This window comes from Leptodactylus fuscus, chromosome 4 (assembly GCF_031893055.1).
Source record: "Leptodactylus fuscus isolate aLepFus1 chromosome 4, aLepFus1.hap2, whole genome shotgun sequence".
Classification (NCBI taxonomy): domain Eukaryota; kingdom Metazoa; phylum Chordata; class Amphibia; order Anura; family Leptodactylidae; genus Leptodactylus; species Leptodactylus fuscus.
The window spans coordinates 74,765,265-74,777,869 of record NC_134268.1 but is presented as its reverse complement, the minus strand read 5'-3'; the positions used below and the strand labels follow the sequence as shown (position 1 = coordinate 74,777,869).

The 12,605-nt window shown below is 43.7% G+C and overlaps 1 protein-coding gene across 1 annotated transcript in view; it reads right to left on the bottom strand.

Moving 5' to 3' along the window:
- Positions 1-12,108, bottom strand: part of RALBP1 (ralA binding protein 1) — a 47,624-nt gene extending 35,516 nt beyond the window's left edge. The window contains exon 1 of the mRNA XM_075270688.1: positions 12,034-12,108. The gene's annotated coding sequence lies outside the window, so the exon portion shown is untranslated. The remainder of the gene's footprint in view (positions 1-12,033) is intronic.
- Positions 12,109-12,605: the final 497 nt, after the last annotated feature.

The window sequence follows — 12,605 nt, the reverse complement described above, 5'->3', positions numbered from 1 at the left end:
ATCTTTAAGAGTATGAATTTCTATTTCTCTCCTTTTATTGGATCTAATTCCAGTTTTAGCTGAAGTAGGATGGGAAATACTGGTATGGCCAAAAAGATTGCAAGTTACCTATTGGCTACCGCCTTCCTATGCCACACTGTACAATGGAGTTGTGACATCCCCACAAAACACCTTTACCCAAAAATTGGAAACTGCTGGATGGATTTCTCCCTATGATGAGGTCACAGCTCTAGTTAAGGTCATAATACATTGGTACACTGGTGCGATGGGCGCCTGCCAGATGTTCACATTCTCTATAGCTAAAATATGCACATTTGACCATGTTAAACCTTGCGATAACTAGGTCACTGGATATGGGCTATGATCAGCTTGCTGTAACAGATTTAAAAAAAAGGAGATATCAAGCCATTTGCTTTGTCCAATGCAATACATTTGTATGTAGAAAGCAGGCACAGATCATCCCCTTGACTTGGTATGACCAGATTAGATATTAAAGGGGTTGTCCGAGATAAAATGATAAATTTTATACTAAACTAAACATCCTCCCTCCCACCTAACTAACTAAATTTATCAAAAATGTATATATATGCCCAGATCTCCGGGGCGCTGCACCCCAGGCACATTTTCTATTTTCCGGTGACGTTCCGTTTCCCCATTTCCAGAAACAGAACATAACCAATACTACCCCACCATACTTACCTGTCTTCATGCCTTGATCTTCTGGGCATCGCAAGACCAGTTCCTTCACTTCTGACAGTGCCTGCGCAATAGAGTCGTGCACTCCTGCTCTATTGCAAAGGCGCCGGCAGACAAGAAGAGGAGAAAGTCAGAGGACCTCTTGTGCCCAGAAGGTCCAGGCAGGAGGACAGGTAAGTATGATGGGGTGGGTGCTGGGCTGAGGTAGGTAGGGCTAGTAAACCACAATCTAGCTATGAAAACAGGGAGGGGGTGTGAGAGAAAGTGAGAGGGGGGATCTGAGTGAAGAGCAGTGAATCATGGTAGTTGTAGAATAAGAGAGCAGGAAACTTTACCATGTAAACAAATGTAGAGGAAACCAGGAGTTCCCACAGAAACCCAGAAATCATTCAAAACACTGATAAAGGTATTTGGGTGCATTTATTAACCCATTAATACCATTAAGACTTTTTAAAAAATGTGATCAAGAATATACTGGTAATTTGTTATGGTGATCTTGATATCACCTGTGTTCGATGATACAATATGAGAATCCTCATACTGTCCATACCCCCAGAATGAAATCTGTACCAGTTCACAGTAAGAAGAAAAAAGTGGTTAAAAAAAACCCAATCCAGACAACCCCATTAATTCCACAAAGATCATAAACTGAGGACATCCCTCAGAAGCAGAAATAAAGCTAATGTTTCATAACTGATGACAAATTGTTGTACAGCCTAACATCACTGTAAGAGCAGGCTCTGCTTGTTTCATTTTGCTCACTAATCCCAGCTTCTTCCTACCTCTAGTTAAAAATAAAGATCCTAGCAGCTCAAATAGGCAACCGCTCACAGTGGGTTATTCACTGTGAAATCATAGTTGGGGGATGACCCAATACGATGTACACTAGGAGTGCAGTAGATACGATTAAAAGAGGACCTTTCATCACCTCCAACAAGTCCATCTCTTTGCATCATTTAATAGTTACTGCTCTGCTGATTCTGGCACAGTATGATTTTTTTTTTTTCCTCTAGCCCCACCATTCCCAAGAAATCAATGCTAGCACTTTTGGCGTCTCCTGGCGTGCCTATTAACAGATGCTAAGAGCTTGAATTGGTTGGAAGTGGTGAAAGGTCCTCTTTAAATAAATATCATCCATATGCTGCAGGGAAAAAAAAGTGCAATGTGTATCTCACTATAGGTCGAGACTCAAACCAGCGACTTGGAAATCACAGCAAAAAGCAGCCAATCCTGAAAATATGTTATGAAAAAAATACTGTGAATGAACATGTTGGTAATTTTCAGTCATTGGTCAGGAGAAAATAATGTTTGGCATTATGATCAGCTACTTTTACATGACTATCAGACAGTGTGCACAAACTCAATGGGATAGACTTAATCAAACCATCTAAAAGCAAGACAGATTTGTTCCTAGACCATTGTAATAAGTTTGCCTCAATATGTCTTCTAAACTAAACTTTTGATGGGAATTCAGGTAAAGGTGTTTGCAGAAATGCACCATTACTGCCAAAGCAACTCCATTCTGATAAATGGCACTAATATTCAGTCTCATAGATTTCTGTAACAAATCTATTGCGTGGGAATATAACCTTATCATATTCTGAGCTAGATGATTTAGAAACATAATTCTATACAGTAGGTTTTCAGATCTGTCTCAAAACAACTTATACTGCTGGCTTAAAGTCAGAAGAAAAATACTAATTCTGACAGATAAAAAGACGTGCCTGCCAGATATTCAATATCACATAAGAGAAAAAAGCAGTGCAGGAGCAGGCAAGTAGAGGAGCAGCTGAATTTCACAGAGGGCCCCTGAGCCAGGATAGGCCCCAAGCCCCCAACCCCCTGCATGAATGGTATACACCACAGTATACTCACTATACATAGATAAGCATAGAGTATTACCCCAAACAGCCATATAAGAAAATAGATACATTAGTCATCTATATCACCAGATCCTAGAATGAAGAGGGTAAACAGGACAAAAACATATGAAGGCAAAGCCTAGACAGCAAGCTAATGCTAAAAAATGTGTTCCTATAGTTCGAGGAATTTGTGAAATGGGTTGGGTACTATCTGAATGTAGCTGTAGAGTCCCATAGTGTCCAAAAGTACTAGTGTTACACAAGGTACTAATGCCCTGCATGTCTGAATCTAGTCATGTTGAAAATGGCACTGGTTTCCAAACAAAAACCTTGGCACAAATAACCACACATTAGCAACCAGCAAAGACAAAAATATTTATTAAAGGTTTTGAAAGATTCCTTCCTATGAAATTCTTTACACAAGCAAATTTTGCCCAGAAAATACGGAGCATATATCTACCATATTTCCTGGACTGAACCCCGTCCCAAGGCCTGGACTCCCAGAATCATAATCCTCCAAAAAGTTAAACACCAGCAGAACAATTCTTGGACCACGAACTACTTGGCTCCTAATGTCTGCCTGTTTCTGGGTTCCTAAATATACCTATTAAACAACTTTACAAAATAAACTTATTGCATATACCTAATATCAGGGCCATGTAAAACTACTAAGTAGCATGCAATATGAATAGCAGCTTCATAACTAAACTTTCTGGCAGCATTTCTACTATTAATACGTTTTGTAATATACGGTAATTTAGTGAAAACAGTCTACAGATTCCAGTTCTCAAAGAAACAAGAAAGGATAAAGACAAACAGGATGTCACAGAAAGAAGCCAAATCTAAATATGTCACAAAATTTATTAAATGTCACAAATCCTGCCAAGAAAAAAAAAAAGATAATTTTTTTTTTTACACTGTAACCTCAAAGGCAAGTTTCTGCTCATGGTGGAGTTGTCGGGTCAAGCACAGCAAAGTTTGATGTCAGTAATATAAACTTAAGGCACGGAAGGCAATGGTGCCGCACACTCAAAAATAATCTGTAGCGTGGTGCTAGCAGTAATGGATCCTTCGACCCACCAGCAATCAATCAAAAGATGCTGCTGCACACACTGAGTTGTTGAAGGTGCAAAAAAGTTTATTTACATGAACTTGACAATCGTTGTGCCATGAGCATATCGCAATAAGCAAAAAAGGGAAAGCAGTAGATCAAAATATATATTTTGATCTATTGCTTTCCCTTTTTTGCTTATTGCGATATGCCCATGGCACAACGATTGTCAGGTTCATGTAAATAAACTTTTTTTTTTTTTTTTTTCAATTCAAACGTTTATTGGTTTTTGAAAATTTTTAAAAGAACACAACAGAGAGAAATATTGAACCAGTAGCATATGAAATTGCGCATGTGCGCAAAGACAGATAAGTAAAACTAGGCAAATAGCAAACAGGAGAGTATATCACTATGTACCATAAAGAACGTGCGGAATTATTGTATAGCGACACTATCAAGCAAAGATGGGAATGTCATGCATCAGGTAAAAAGCGCAACGAAGAAGCTACCGAAGTAGCAAGATGATGTGAGAGAAATGAGTAGGAAGCGTAAAGAAAAGCAGGGTAGAAACAGTAAAAGAACAAGAAGGTAGAAAAGAGGGACAAGAAGAAGGGGATGATGGAGGGAAAGAGTTATGGGAGAGACCAGGTCTAATGTTTATGCAGGAGCCAGGGTGTCCACGTTTTCACATATCGTTCATGAGACCTATTGGACCAGGCCATAAGTTCTTCGAAGCGGGAAATCTGATTCACTTTTTCAACCCAAAGGGAAAACGGAGGGGCAGAGGGATTCATCCAGTACAAAGGGATTAATGACTTGGCAGCAGCAAGCAGGTGAGTAACCAATCTGTTGGATTCAGGCTTATAATCACCAGATGGTAGGAACAGGAACAGAGTCTCAGGGGTAAGCTGGAAGTAGGGATAACTGACTGCGCGAACCACATCTGTCACTTGAAGCCAGAAGTTCTGTAGCACCGGACATGACCACCAAATGTGTAGGTAAGTGCCAGCGGCTGACTGACATCTCCAGCATTGATCCGAGGAATATAGTCCCTTACTGTGCAGCCAGGTGGGAGTCCTGTACCAGCGTGTGACCAATTTATAATTATTCTCCTGCAACCGTATACAGGGGGAAAAGCCATGCGACCTGGATAAAATCAGCTCTACTTCGTCATCAGATAACGAAATCTGGAGTTCAGTTTCCCAGTCAGTCACATATTTCGGCCGGCAGGGTTGACGTGGATCAACAAAGTGTGCAAAATAATGCGAAATTTTCCGCAACATACGTGTCTTGGACAGGAGCAGCTTCTCACATTCCGTTAGGTCGCATCTGAGCGAGTGTTTGCGAAGAAGCTTATCAAATATTGCAGTCATGTGTTGCTTGTGAAGAAAAGTAAAAGACTTGTCCGGGACCAGGGAGCACACATCGTCTGCCGACATCAGACCTGTTGAAGTTGTAACATCTTTAAGGAGTGTACCGCGAAAGTTAGACCAAAAATCCATGAAAACTCCCGGGGAAACATCTGTCAAGTGGGTAGTAAGGTGAAGCGGTAGGAACGGGGAGGGCTGCGGGAGAAGATCGTCCAAAAGGCCAGACCATGAACGAACCGAATCAAACAGCAATGGGCAGGAGGACACTGTCGGCGTCCGGAAAGAGCGTGGGAACCAAAGAGCTGCTTCCAGCGGGGTCTGCATAGCATCTTGAAGGAGGGCAGCAGGCAACAGAGAATTGAGTGGGAAAGCCAGTTCCGACCACCAGGACAAGCGTATAGCAGTGTGATAGTTCTGAGCATCTAGCAGGCCAATTCCACCTTGAGCTTTCCTTTTAGTCAATTGCTGCCAGGAGATTCTCGGAGTTTTATTGCGCCAAATAAATCTCGTAAATAGACTCCTGAGAGAAGCAAAGAATGTAGTAGGGAGAGAGATGGGCAGCATGGCCATTCGATAAAGAATCTTAGGGAACAGGTAAGTTTTTAGAAGGTTCTTCCTCCCAAACCACGACAGGGGAAGGCTGTCATATTCTGTTAGTAAACGTTTCAGCTCGGCAAGCAGAGGGGGAAAATTCACGTTGTATAAAGCATCCAAATGAGGCGTCAGATATATGCCCAAATACTTCAGCGGCTTGGTTGACCATTGAAAAGGTGTCGCGCCCTTTAAGGCGGTAACAGTCGCAGGAGGGAGAGACACATTCAGGATCTCAGATTTCGAGAAGTTTGCTTTAAAGCCAGACAGGTCCCCATATGCAGTCATGAGATTTATAAGAGCCGGAAGGCCTTCTGTCGGATTCGATAGCACGAACAGAATATCATCCGCATACGCCGTCGATTGCAGCAGCATGCCTTTAGAGTGAACGCCCTGCACTACACTATCCTGTCTAGCCGCCTGCAGCAGGGACTCCAATGCTAAGACAAAAAGGGTCGGGGACAGGGGGCAACCCTGACGGGTACCATTTGATATGGGAAAGTAGTCAGAGAGCACCCCATTTATTTTCAATTTAGCCGTGGGACGGTCATATAGGGTCAGTATTGCTGTGATAAACTGATCCGGCAGTGCAAAACGCCGTAGGGCCTCTACCAGAAATGTCCATGACACCCTATCAAAGGCCTTTTCGGCGTCTACGCCTAATAAGACCAAAGGGATTTTACGGGTACGGGCCAGATGAATCAATGGTAGCAATTTTGCCGTATTATGCCTCCCCTCCCTGCCCAAGACAAAACCAGATTGCTCTTCGTGGACCAGCTGCGGCACAAACGGCTGTAAGCGCTTGGCCAAAATTTTCGCCCAAATTTTAACATCTAAGTTGAGGAGGGAGATGGGGCGGTAGTTACTGCATTGGGTATGATCCCTTCCCTCTTTTGGAATAAGTACTATGTGGGCTTCTAACGACTGACGAGGGAGAGATCCGCCAGTCAACGATGAGTTGCAAAGAAGAGTAAGTTGCGGCAGAAGAGACTTAGACAGCTTGGTATAGTAATATAAAGGGAGTCCATCCGGACCAGGGCTCTTACCCGTCGGCATGCTGCGCAATACGTCTTCCACTTCCTCCCGAGATACCGGGACCAGTAGAGAGTGCTCAGAGTCTTTCTGTAGTGAGGGCAAGGACAGGTCATCTAGGAATTTCCTGATAGCCAGAAGTTTGTCTGGGGTAGTGTCCGAGTCAAAACCAAGATTGTACAACTCCGAGAAAAAGGCAACAAACTTAGAGGAGATAGCGTCCGTAGAGGTGTGCACTGATCCAGAAGCATCCTGGATACTTGATATGAAGGATTTAGCCTGTTCTTTCTTAATGAGTCGGGACATCAGTCTTCCCCCCTTGTCGCCGTGGGCATATATTAGTTTTCGGAAATGCATGTGTTGCTTAGCAGCGCTCTGATTCAGTACATCCAACAGCTTATTCCGTAACATCGTGAGTTCAGCCAACTGTGCGACAAGTAATGATTTCTTGTGAGTCCGTTCTAATACAGAGATACGAGAAAGCAGTTCATCTATCTCTTTCTGCCTTTGCCTCTTTACCTTGGATGCGAGAGCTATTAGGACACCCCTCATATAGGCCTTATGAGTTTCCCACACAATGGGAAAGCTTACATCAGGAGTCGAATTTGTTGAGAAAAAGGTATCCAGGTGGCCCAGTAAAAAGTTAACATCCTCCTCAGAGCTCAGCAGCGTCTCATTTAAGCGCCAGGTCCAAGAGGGTTTAGGTATCTGGGTCAATTGCAGTATGGCGTGAACTGGTGCGTGATCAGAGATTGTGAAAGATCCGATAGAAGTGGTCTGCACTTGTGGGAGAAGCTGCTGAGACATGAAGATGTAGTCCAGTCTGTGGTAGGTGGCACTAGGTATAGAGTAAAAAGAATAGTCCTGATCTGAGGGGTGTTGTAAGCGCCACACATCAAGTAAATGTAAATCCTGTAATGCGGATAACACTCTACGGAGCGCCCTCTGGGAGATGGCTTGGTGAGAGGATGAAGAGTCTAGAGCATAGTTAAGCGGCATATTGAGATCACCGCCGAGGATAATAACTCCTTCCGCAAACAATTTAAGCGTGTCCAGTGCAGCAAGCAGCCAGGCCACTTGACCCGTGTTCGGGGCATACAAATTGGCGAAGGTGTAGCGTTCAGATGCTAGAGTCCCTTTAAGTAATAGAATTCTTCCTTCGGGATCTGTATACTGTTGGGTGCACACGAATGGTACATCTCTGTGAATCAACGTAGACACCCCTTTGGACGCAGAAGAGGGATGTGGATTATGAAAACATTGAGAAAAATGCGATTTCGGGAACACAGGTATCTGTTGGCCTTTAAAATGGGTTTCCTGAAGAAAGATAATATCTGCCTTATGTTTACGGAAGAAAAGCAGAGCATGTCTCCTTTTATGGGGCGAATTTAGACCCTTAATATTATACGACAGGCAATGCAGCGAAGCCATTAGACCTAGCAAGGGGGGGGAGGGGGGGGGGGAAAGGCAGAGCAGGTGGGAAAGAAGGGGGGAGAAGTACCCAAGGGAAAGAGGCGGAGAAGGTAGGAAAAGCAAGAGAGTAGAGTAGAGAGGAGGCAATAGAAGGAAGTAGCTAGATAAAGAAGTTAGAGGAGAAGTAGCCCAGAGAGAGAAAGAGAACACAGAGCTCCTGTGCACAACTACCTGAGAAAAATGTTCCTATACAACACTGAGCAGAACAATACCGCCGTTCACGGGTGTTATGAAGTCAGAGCAATAATACAATAGAGGTATCACGGCAACGTAAAAGTAAAGCAATGTATTAGTTTAACAATGTAGCAATGGAACAAAACAGTGGTACAATGGTACAGTGGGGGAGGAGAGGTTCCTGATCTGAACGGGTCCGATGTCCACCTAAGGAGAAAAAGAAAACAGCAGGGCATAACAACAATGACAACAGTAGGACCGGCATATGTCACCAGAAGAATCACACATATGCAGTGGAAAAGGTAGGGGACCAGGTCCCCAAGCCAAGAAGATCTCAAGTAAAGCAGAGTAGGGAGCCGGAGGGAATAGGGGGGGGGGGGGGGGATGAAGAAGAGGGGGGGGAGGGGGGGGAAGAGGGCAAGGAAAAAAGGAGACGGGGAAAGAAAAGAGAGTGAGAGGTATGGTGGGGAGGGAGGAGGGGGGGGGGTAATGGGGAAAAGGAGAAAAGGAAAAGAAAAGGGTATCAGCATACAACCACTAGCTAGCAGGTGTCGCACGGCTTACACATTTCTGCAAATACAAAGAAATGTCCTACAAGTTATGGGGTATATCACAGAGGACAAAAGCTCAACCAATACTAATCAGCTGACGGTTCCATGTAAAACAAAAACAGTGTACCCAAACGGGGAAAAATCAGAGTACATTCAGAATGTCAGTAAAATAGTAGAAAGCAGGTAAACACACCCGAACCAGCAAGCGGCCACGCTACATATATCACTTGGAAGAAAGTCATAGGCGACTAAAGAAAAACAGGTGAGGGTAGGTGTCCATATCCAGAAAAACGAAAAGGATGTCTAATCCAGAAAAACAAAGGACCAGCGGTTAATCCATCCCAGCAGTGGGACTGTTAAAAGAGGCTTCCACATGTTTCGACAGGAGTTTCCCTTTCTTAGGAGAGCGGTGTCTGCCAGCCGGGCGGACAGTATGCAGAGTAGGGACTTTAATGACATCCTCCTGAACCGGTAGCCACGAGGGTAAGGCAATTGGAGGGATTTCAAGTATCTCCCACAAGGGGTCCAGATCCTGTGGGGAGTGAACAGTGTACCTATGGCCATTTTTCAGGATCGCCAGTCCAAAGGGGAACAGCCACGCATATCTCAATCCCTTGATCCGTAGCTGGTCCAGGAGAGGCTTGAGGACTCTGCGCTTCTGGAGCGTGGAGGGAGCTAAGTCCTGGTAGAGCCGCAGAGCATGACCATCGTAGGCCAAATCAGATTTATCTCTGGCAGCACGGAGCAAGGACGTGGTGTGAGCCGAAGATAACAGGGCACAAATAATGTCGCGTGGGGGATCATCGGGATTAGGACGTGGGCGTACTGCCCTATGGGCACGTTCAAGAGACATCACAGCGGCCTCCTTAGCACCGACCAACATAGCAAAAACATCTGCGACAATACCTGGAAGCTGTTCCGGCAGGTAAGTTTCCGGTAATCCCCTGATGCGAATATTGCGGCGGCGATTTCTATTTTCTAGGTCTTCTAGAAGGAGGTATGAGTTGTTGAGATGAGCTGCGTGAGTTTCGAACCGTTCCGACATAGAGGAGGCGGTGTGCAGCACCTCATGTTGGCAAGTTTCCATAGCATCAACGCGTTTGGTGATATGATCAAAGTCTGCTCTGAGAGCCGACAATTCCGATTGAACCGGAGCTAAGGCTTGGAAGAGGACCCTCTTCAAATACCCCCTTGAGATAGGAACCGGAGTTCCATCAGGCATTAAGTCCTCACCATCAGAGTCTGGGGCGGGAGTATCCTGGCACCTCGTGTCTTCCGGCGCCATCTTCCTAGGGCGAGCGGGAGAAGCAGTGAGCTGCTTCTTAAACAGTTTATGCATCCCCGACTGCTGGTTCTGGGGTCCCTTCGGGTCCGGGGGGTCTCTGGACTTTTCACCTCCGATCTTGACCATGTTGTAGCCGATATGAGCGAGAAATAGGTGGACAAACAGGACTCTGTGACGGAGCTCACTATTCAAGCGGCCATCACACTGCGCGGTCAGGCTCCGCCCCCCATAAATAAACTTTTTTGCACCTTCAACAACTCAGTGTGTGCAGCAGCATCTTTTGATTTACTAATATAAACTTGTCTGACACAGAGGCAGAACTTGAGACATCCTTTTGAACAAGATTAGTGGCCTAAATCATTGTGTAGCTCTAGCCTCATTATATATATATATATATATATATATATATATATATATATATATATATATATATATATATATACACACACATACACACACATACACACACAAACACAATCAAAATAAATGCAAGCTATGTATAATACAATATATAACCATACTTGCCTAAAAGATAAGATGTAAATTTCATTTTAATCTGGCATCTGAATGCCCACAATTATAGAATTGTAAAACTATCTGAATTCTTGAAAAAACAAAATATTAACCAGAAATAAATTATGATCTGATTAAGTAATTGTCGCATTTACTTATAGCTTTTACTCTACACTTTATTTTGTTTTTTGCTTCATCCACTTCTCAGGAATCCTCAGTGACTGACCTACCGCTATTCTGGCCAGTCTTCAGGTAGCAGTCACCCTGCCATATCACCGTCTTTCATCACAGATTACCTCCTATAGCTCCTCACTGGCAGAGGAATCCGCTATACAGTGTACATAGTAAATAGTATGTGCACTGAACTTTACTGTACTACGTATGTATTATCTACTACTATTGCTTTGCAATGTACAAATATAATCCACTACCTTACTGGTCTACATAGTAAATATGATGTGCTCTGAACGTTACTGTACTATACAATGTGCAAAGGAAATGTGTGCCCTGCACTTAACTGTAATTATATATATGGTCCATAACACTACTGCTATACAGTCTGCATAGTAAATAACATATGTACTGAATATTACTGTACTATGTACACACACAATCCACTATATTACTGCTATATAATGTATACAGTAAATGTTACATGCCCTGAACATTACTGTACTATGTATATAAACAATCCACAACACTACTGCTATCCAGTATACATAGTAAATATCATGTGTACACTACTGCTATCCAGTATACATAGTAAATATCATGTGTCCTGAACATTACTGTAATATATATACACACATAATCCACAACATATTATATACTATAAATATACACAATCCACAACACTATACAGTAAATATTATGTATTATTACACACAGAGTATTATACTGACCACTATTTATTGCAGTGTGTTGGATCTACCACAGGAGGAGTCAGATTAGATCAAGTCTTATTAGAAGTGAATAAAATCTGCCCAGAGTTCCGGACATCCCATAAATCTGACAAGTTACTGGGATGTCCAGCCCAACTTTACAAAAGAGACATCGGATATGGCCGAGAGCTGCTACACTATACAGTCACATCAACAGCACTGAATACACAAGACAAACAATCTATAGGGAGTAGACAGTATAGATTATCATAGAGACCTCTCATTAACATGTGCACACCACTACCTATACAGAGAGACTATGTGAGGGACACAAATACAGAACAGGTATCCGCTACATGACAGCTAGGACAGTATAGAATCCTATGACAAGCCTATAGGTCCCATACACAGCCAGTATCCATACAGCACAGCCATGTATACAGACAGAGCTGCAGGAATGTGGCCATAACATACAGATGGTGACGCGGATGAATACAGAAGCTGCAGCACCTGACAGGTAGCGCCGAGTGGCCAGCGCACACAGCCCTCCTCACCTGTGTCCTCCTCCTCCGCCTCGCTCTGTCACTATGCGTCCTTCTTCCTCTTCCTCCTGGACTCAGTACTCAACAGGAAGCCGCGTAGGATGTAGTTCTTACAACAGGACACTGACAGAGTAAATACGTGTCTGGGAAATGCGTCTCTATTTTTTAAGTGCCGACTCCATTTTTGTGGAGACAAATCATAGGAAAGTATAAGCATCTGGTCTGCGCTGAGCGTGCATGAGGCGGAGACAGATGGCCAGGTACACTTTAGCCTCTAGTTTGTGGAAGAGTTTTTTTTTTTTTTCCCTGATAGAGTGCGATACAGACTCCTATGATCACTCACAGCTGTAGGGGAGGCCATGTTGTGGCTGGCGCCCTGCCATCCACAGTGCAGTGATGTACTGAGACGGGTGTAATGAGAGAGATCCTTAGACTTATCACAGGAGAGATGCTAGCTGAGAGAATCTGACAAATATTTACTAACACTCCTTTTTCTCATGTGAGCGGTCATACATCTAAGCTGGATTCACACTTGCTTTGGAGTCTTGGCCGCAGAAGCCGCTTAAAATCGTTGGAGTAAAAAG